Source organism: Thunnus albacares, chromosome 8 (assembly GCF_914725855.1).
Source record: "Thunnus albacares chromosome 8, fThuAlb1.1, whole genome shotgun sequence".
Lineage (NCBI taxonomy): Eukaryota > Metazoa > Chordata > Actinopteri > Scombriformes > Scombridae > Thunnus > Thunnus albacares.
The window spans coordinates 23210289-23218924 of record NC_058113.1 but is presented as its reverse complement, the minus strand read 5'-3'; positions in this window follow the sequence as shown (position 1 = coordinate 23218924).

The window sequence follows — 8636 nt, the reverse complement described above, 5'->3', positions numbered from 1 at the left end:
CATGGTACATGGTGAGGAATTGCCTGAACAAGTGAGAAACCAGATTGTGACACTTCATGATCATCAGTAGACTACTGAACAGAAGCCAAAACATAGTTGCAGCAGTGGTTAGGAGGTACAGGAGGACCCATGCTACCAATAACAGAAGGTGCAATGGCTATCCGCGAAAAATGACGGCATGCACAATTTGCTATTTACACAACCTTGCATTGAAAAACAGACAGGCAAGTGCTTCTGACTTGGCACAAGGATTATCTGTAAATTGGTGTTTCAGTGACTGCTCAGACAGTGTGAAGGACAGTGCATAAAGTTAACCTCTATGGACGACGTCCAAAAAGAAAACCATTGCTCACAAAACAGCACAAAACTGCAAGATTAAACTTTGCAAAAGAACATGAAAATAAGCCTGATGAATACTGGCACTGCATTCTTTTGTCAGATGAAAGCAAAATAAATTTGTTTGGATCAGATGGGGTCCAGCACGTTTAGCGAGGTCCTGTCCACGATTATCACAATGACTGCGTAGAAACATGGAGGTGGGAGTGTGCTGATATGGGGCTGCGTGAGTGTAAAAGATGTTGGGGAGATGACATTTATAGATGGCACTATGCATGCAAGTTTGTATGCCCAAATACTAAATGAAAAATGACTGCCAGTTTCAAGAAGGTTGGCAGGAGAAGAATTTTCTAACATGACCATGATCCCAAACACACATACAAAAATCACACACAAGTTTTTTGAAGACGAAAAAAGTGAAAACTATGACCTGGCCAAGTATGTCCCCTGGCCTGAATCCATTCAAACACCTTCAGAGTTTTTTTTAAAGGGGAAGGTAGAGCAACAAAACCCCTCCAGCAAAGAGCAGCAGAAAAGAATTATCTGTGAAGAATGACAGAACAACTCTCCGCAGATCTGGGCAAGACTGGTATCATCCATGCCCAGGAGGATCCAATCTGTCATTAAAAATAAAGGTTGGCATACAAAATATTAAAAAATAAAAGAATAGAGTCTCACTAATAACGGGTGTGCTGACTTTTGTTGCAGTTCATTCTTAAATATGGCCTTTTCATTATAATTTAATTAGTCAAACATTCTGTTTTTCAAGTGAATTGGCTTAATTCTTCTTGGGTATTGTCTAAAAACAAGTAAAATTGTATTAAATGTAAAGGATTTGTAATTACTTAACATTTTAGTGATACTGACCAGGGGTGTACTCAGTTTTGTTATATACTGCATTTGTGTTTTTACTTCAGAACAAACAGAGGTTTCATATAAAACTGACTGCCGGCTATATAGCTGTTACTGTGTATGTTGTAAAGTAGGCCTGTTGGGGTACAACATTGTAGTTACAGACTTACAACTAAAGAAGCCTGAGGTAGCACGGGTTTATGTAGATTGACACTGTTGTTACACAGGTTGCTTTTAATTGTTATAATGAAGTACAGTAAATGGAGAAGCTTTTTTTTAATAGTGAAGTTTAACCAATAAATACAGCTGAACTGAAAACCAGGAGTGTTAATCTAATGGCCAAGGCGGTTGTTGAGGATGATTGATTATATGTCCTGTCACAGTGTAACTGTCATGAACCTTAAATGAATGACTGGAAAAGTCATTGTACAATATCAAAATTAAAATATGACACAACGAGCTAACTCAGGTCTCCTCTAACAGTAAACTAATTGCAGCTTGCAATCAAAACTGAGCAGACTTACTGCTAGGCAATAACTATACAAAACATCTCAAAACATAGCGTCCCTCAACAACATCTCCACAGAAGACATTCTCAGCTGCCATCCACTTCACCAGCAAACCTCAATGGTGGACATTTGTTTATGACCTGTGCGGCTCTCAAAGATGGTCATGCTCATGGGACTCTCCCCACCATCAACGAACAAAATGCACCCACCCTGCAAGACTATGTTTTAGCATCCCTCACTTACTTGTACATTTTGGAATAAACACATGAATAGGTACCCGGTAATTAAAAATACTTAAAGTTCAGTAGTACAGTATAAACTTCACATCTTGTTTTCTTGTACCTATATGTATGCATTGGTACATACAGTACTAGTACACCTTTAGTACAAAGCGTTACTGATTAATCCCATTGATAGAACAAAGTAACAAAGTAACTGGCATATTTTTGATTGGCCAGCGCATTACTTTGCTGCATTTTAACAAAGGTTCCACTACAGTAGGTTCAAGCCAGGTGTGAGCCAAGTTCAAGCCAATTTTTTTACCATGACGACCCTGCTTTTTTTGATGGAGCATTTTTTGCGTCATCGCAGTGGTCTACTTAAAATGAACAAGCAGTCTGAACACAGCCTAAGTGTGGATGCATTATAACTTGTATCCCCCTCTTATTCTTTCTCTCCATGTCTGTCTTTTTGTCTCTCACTCCTCCCTCTATCTTGCCTCATCTGATCCGTCTACCCCCCCATGTTCCCAAGCCTGTTAATCAGCAGATTGTTAATGAAGGCCTTAGTTCAAAGACACAGACTGAGAGAGAGAGAGAGAGAGAGAGAGAGAGAGAGAGAGAGAGAGAGGGGGGAGAGGCAGCACAGAGCGGCAAGATCGGGAGGAGTTTTGGAGCAACTGTCTGTTTGTCAAAACATGTCCACCCGTCTGTCTCTTTGCCTGTCTTCTCCTCTGATGTGAGTCCCTCACTGAGCTCCCCGCAAGGACCACAACACAGCGTTTGCTCTTTGGGTTTCCCTTTCATGTTCTATTAAATGTGAGAGAGAAGGAGACAGAGAGACAGCCAGTGAGGGTGAGAGAGAGATTAATTACATGTTTCAATAATGGAGATTAATTAGTATTATTTAAACATTGACAGTATCAACTAGTTGTCAAGCATTTTGTGAGGCACACACTGGAGTTCTCACTTTAATGGGTAAATTCATGTCTCCGTGGCAGCCTAAAAGTCATATCCTCATATCTTTTCCCTCCTTCCGCTGCTCCTTCAATACTGTACATCAACACCACTGGCATCCAAAATTGTAGTTTTCGTGCGTATCATTTCGTGTTTATTCCTTCCATGTTTGCATGTTTATTTCATTATAATTCTGAAACTGGAAATGGTCAAGTTAGAAGTTAGAATGGTGAATTCCACCACAAAAGGAAAAATACACAAAGAGAAATTGCAGACAGAGTGGCCATGAAGATGTCACACATCCCCCCGCCCCCCTCAAAATAAACACCAATGCTCTCCAGCCTTGGCCCCAATTTGAGCGGGTTGACAGGAAACAGAGAGGGGAGAGGGAATGAAGGCAGAGAGTTACTGTAGCGATGAGAGCGTGAGCACTCAAACCACATCCCAACACCACAGGCTGACTTCACCCTTTTTAACAGCACCATATTTCTCCAAAATGTATCAGACGTAGCACGTGATAGCCAAATGGCAGTGAAATCTCTGATAAATCCAGGCACCAGTTTTTCTCTTGAGGGAAGCGCTGTCTGCTAGAATCATTTATAAGGGAGGGATGGGAAGATCCCGCTGCTTAAAGAACTATAATAACTAAAAATAACTCTAACATGTTGGCACACTTTAATGCATGCTCAACCACACACGTACATATGTGCACATATGCACAAATGCGTGAAACACACACACAAAAGTGAAGCTTCACTTTTAGATCCTCCAAAGGGTCGAAAGATAAATCTGAGCAGTCAAAAGATGATTAACTAGACAGAAAAAAAGAGAAATCATAGTTCTGGGACATTAAATTATGGTCATTTTTATAGACTTGAGTCTTTGTTTTTTTGTTTTTGTGAAATCCTGGATAGAGCTCTTCAGATTTCCAAAATTACTCAAATGAAACCATCTGAGAAGGTAAAATCCTCTTTGTATTTGGTTGAATTTCTCTCAACCAAACCTGTGATATAAGCTCACAAGTAGACAGTGGTTGATTTTAAGGAGTCACAAAAACTAAACAACTGCAGCAACAATATGAATGAATTATAAAATGATCTGACCCCCATCTACTTGTATGTAGCAGCTCCATATTCAAGATTGTTTTGTGTCTTTTTTAGTGACATTTTGCAGGTTTAACATAACAAAGTGCTGCTGTTTTTTGGAAACTGCTGCTGGCAAAAAAAACAAAAAGTGATCAGGACATCCCTTCTTTTGACTGATCAACAAGAAATGATAAAAACAGCCACTTCATAAAGTAGCACTGGTTTAGGGGCCCCAGCAGCAGCAGGCATTAATCAGATACATACACAATGTTCAGTGTGATGTCAAATATCTGTCTATGTGTGTAGCCTCTGATTGAGCTGTACCAAGTTTTGAAACCTGGACTATCATTGACTTGTTTCTCTTAACTTTTACCCAACCAGGGAAGGTATGTGGTTTTTCTGCAATAACCAGCTTCACAATTCTGCCGTTACATGCCCTCACACCTGGGAGTTGTCTAACATTAACCTAAGGTATTTTACTATTGAGCAGCTCTGACACTATTGAGCAGTGTGAAACTCCGATCCATCTCTGCAGATATATGGTAGGTTGGTGTGAAGGTTTGAGATGTATACTGAAGTAACAAGATTTCTGGTTGAACTCTCACAAGACGGAGATGAGGGAAGTGAAGAAAAACCAAACAGCGGGCATCCGCCTCATATTCAGCTCTACAGGGTGCATTTGTGTGCGTGCGTGCATGTGTGTAAGTTTGTGTGTGCGTGTACAGTATGTTGTGGGTGTTTGTGTATACTTTCTCCAGCAGGACCCCCAGATCAAAACCGCAACCCACTCTCCCTCCCCATGCCTCTCTCTTTCTCTCTCTCTCTCTTTCTCCATCTCTCCACCCCCTCTCTCATTAAAAACTGCAGGCCCTGGCTTCTAATTAAATCCCACTTGAAAAGTCTTAAAGTCAGCCTCAGATTGATTCAATTTGCATTTCTGAACAGAGAACATTGCCTAAAAGGATTAATAAATTGGACGAAAAAATGCCTTCTTTCTGCGCCATGCCATCAGAGCTTGTAAGACAACATCCAAAGAGAAATATCCCCCCTCAACAAATGTCTATCCAACATATGCTCTTTCTCTCTCTCGCATGTCCCTCCCAGGATGCCAGCAGAGATGGGAAGTGTGTATCAGGACTCTCTCTATGTGTGTATGTGTGTGTGTGTGTGTGTGTGTGTGTGTGCATTTCCCCGTGTGTGGAACAAGCTCAGAGTCCTCTGAGGCACAGTCGGGAAGGAACACACACAATCTGACTCTCACTGTGTGTACATGTGCACGTATGTGTGCTTGCGCATGCATGCATATGTGTGTGTGTGTGTGTGTCTGTTTACTGTGTGTGTCTGGATATTTGTGTATGTGTGAGAGGGGTGACTTTGCTGGAGCGTGCCAGAGTGCTGAAAGTGACAAGGAGGCGCAGTGGGAAAAGATCCTTGCTGTACTGTCTGTATGTGCAGAAACAGACCACGGTGATGGAGCCATGCCATTGGCTAGTGGACACCTACAGCAACATGTTTGGAAATCCAAAAACACATTGCCAGCTAAGAGAGCCAAATTCAATTAGTGCGATAAAATGAAAAGAGCAAGTAAGACACTCCAAACAAACCCAAAACTGATATTGTTGCCAAAAGAAAAGAGCAAACATTAATATGAGAATTTACATTTGCATTGACACAATAGGTCTGTCTCAAAATCGTCATACATTTACAGGTTCTTTGTATATGTGGCTGTGGATCCATGCTAACAAGATAAGAGAAAATTACCTCTGAAATTTCTTCAGATGACAGCTATCAAAGGCATTTGTGTCTGCAAATCAAACTGCAGTTTGTATAAACGGTTTGCGTGTGTTTTGAGTGTGTAGAATAAGCTTTTTGCCAGGTATTTTCAGTGTCTTTCAACCCTCAATATATGAAAAATGAGAATGCTTATCTAGCTTGTCACCTCTGTAATACCTTTATCAAAAGCTTGTCTTTATCGTGTGGCAACATAGTCACATACTGTATATCTCGCCTTATAATTTCCTAATCTTTACCCTTTTTTTTAATATTTACTTTTTAAAAGTGTTTTTCTGTATGTTTATAATGATATTTTTATTCCATTTTGGTGAATATTGTTGAAGACTCTCACTCAAGAGTTTTCTTTCACAAAAACAGTTACGCAAGACTCTCAGAATAACAGTATTCCTAGTGATGTGGAATGTGTGTCCAATTTGTTGAACCTTGGAAAAGTGCAATTTATATGAGAGGGGACTGTTGGATGGGACACATTGTCAGTGTTATTATTTGCCAGTCAAACTGGCTTGTATAATGGCTGATGGACTTTCATAGACTGCTGGCAGCTCGGTGGTTGAAGCCTTATTAATAAAGAACTAGAACCACATGGAGACCCTGACAGACAGGCACACAATATACAGTAGGCACGGCTTCACTGCACGACACTTGGTTTGGCTATAATTACAGTCACACAGAGGGAGAAACCAGAGAACGATCAGTTCTCAAATATTTTTTAAAAAAAAGGAAACAGACCCCCAAAAATTTACCTAATGAAAGAAAAAAAAAAGATTTAAAAAGAGAAAAGGCCGTACTCATCATTAGAATTGAATAAAAGTTAGAGTTTTTAAATGATAGTGAGCAGCAAAGGTGAATAATAAGCGGCACTCTGCTGCTTTCCTCAGAGGAAAGCAGGGATACATCTCGATGAAATGAATATGGGGAAGAACAAGAGTGGCAGAATTATCTTGTCCTGCTTTGTATAAAACAACACTGACCCCTAGTGATATTACTTAGGATCATCCATAAAGTGATTTGCATAAAGCTTGTGTGCATGCAAGGGTGAATACACTTATGTCTCTGCATACAGATGGTGAATACTTAGCTGTGGTACAATATTTCCATAAGATTGTGTTAGTTTATATGTGTAGATAGTGCATCTTGTGTACTTCTGTGTGCCTGTGTGTTTTGTGTGTTTGCATGTGTGTTCACGGGGCATGTGTAGGATGTGAGTGTATTCCTCCACATATGTACAATCATGACAACATTAGATTTAAGAACAGAGTCTTTGTAGAGTCTGTACGTGTCCATGAGGGGTGTATTTGTGTGTGTCCTAATAATGGTGCCTGGTGGACTGGGGCTTTCTTTGATGCGATGAGGGCCGACAGGCGTGAAACAGGTCCAATCAGGTTCGTGGGCGATGCCAATTAACCCTTTTCACCGTGTGAAACCAAACATAATTGCCTGGGGTGCAGGAGGCCACTGGGCCATGGCCTGCCCAGCGTAGGCTGAAATGGGCATTAGCAGTGCTGCCAGGTGACCATTACACACAATTGAACTGCTGGGTGTTTCTCCAAATCACATAGTTACAGTTGCTATCCAGACCTAATTGGCATGGCATTACCAAATGGCCCCATATTTCTAATTTTCACACCCACACAATTTAGCTAGAATACCTTTTGAGATACTGTACTGGGCCAGATTTATTACACTACTGCAGGCACACTGTATTTCAGTTATTTTGCTAAGGTTTCAATGTAGGAGTGTGATTTATGTTATGTTTGAAATATTAAATTTCCCTATTTGTAGTACATTCTGATTTTTCCACATTTCTGTTGATAATGTTAAAATAATCTTTACTGGGACAAATAGTGGTAAATAAGTTAAGCTTTGTGTGCACTGATAATCAAATTTTATTCATATTATGCTCAAGGCTAATACCCCACATTTTTAGTCAAACACCCAAAACTAGAGCACAGTTAAATTAAACTAGAGCGTTGCTCTGTACTGCTGTAATGCTACAATAACATTTAATACAATAATTAGTATTTCCATTTTTATTTGTCTGTCCATATTCTTGCAATAAATTAATGATCATGGTTATTAATACAGTGTGATAAAATATTTGCTTAAGAGTTATAGAACTGAAAATGTAATCTTCAGCATTTTTACAAGCAAATCAGCAGCAGTGTATGTTAGATGTCTGTAAATTAATTTTTATTGTATGTAATACATTTTTTGAAATAGAGCCACTGTATGTTATTAGATGTTATGTACTTTTTTGTAAATGTGCTTTATTATGCTCTAAAAAAGTGCTTTAACTTTCCTTAAAAATTTTTATGACCTGAATTTATGTCACTTTATTTCCACAGACTTGTTTTTCACATCTATATTTTCATGTCTTATACATTGGAATCTATCTGTGATTAAAATGATAAAATCCAGATTGCAATTTTACAATGAATATACCCTCAAAAGCACAAAGCACATACGGGACATCTCTCAGGATTCCAAAATTATATCTCTATAAACTCATCACTGAAATCCGCTGATCCTATTACAGTCAGAATCAGCTTTGTTGTCCATGTTTGAGCATACAAGGAATTGGATTCTGGTTTCCAGTAGCTCTCATTGTAATTATAACACAGTGCCAACAACAAATGGACAGGAGGGACACATGTTCCTAATATTTTTTTCCATTTCCATTGACATACATGAGAGGAGCAAAATATTAAGAACACTTTTCAATATAATGCACTCCAGTACACCGCCACCACCCTCTATGACCTCAATAATAAACATAATGTGGAATCATCACCTTTCTGACAATTTGAACACAAACTGAAAATGTATAAAAGAAGAATTTATGGCAGAGCTGTTGTATTGGATTGCATTAGATTGCATTGCACAGG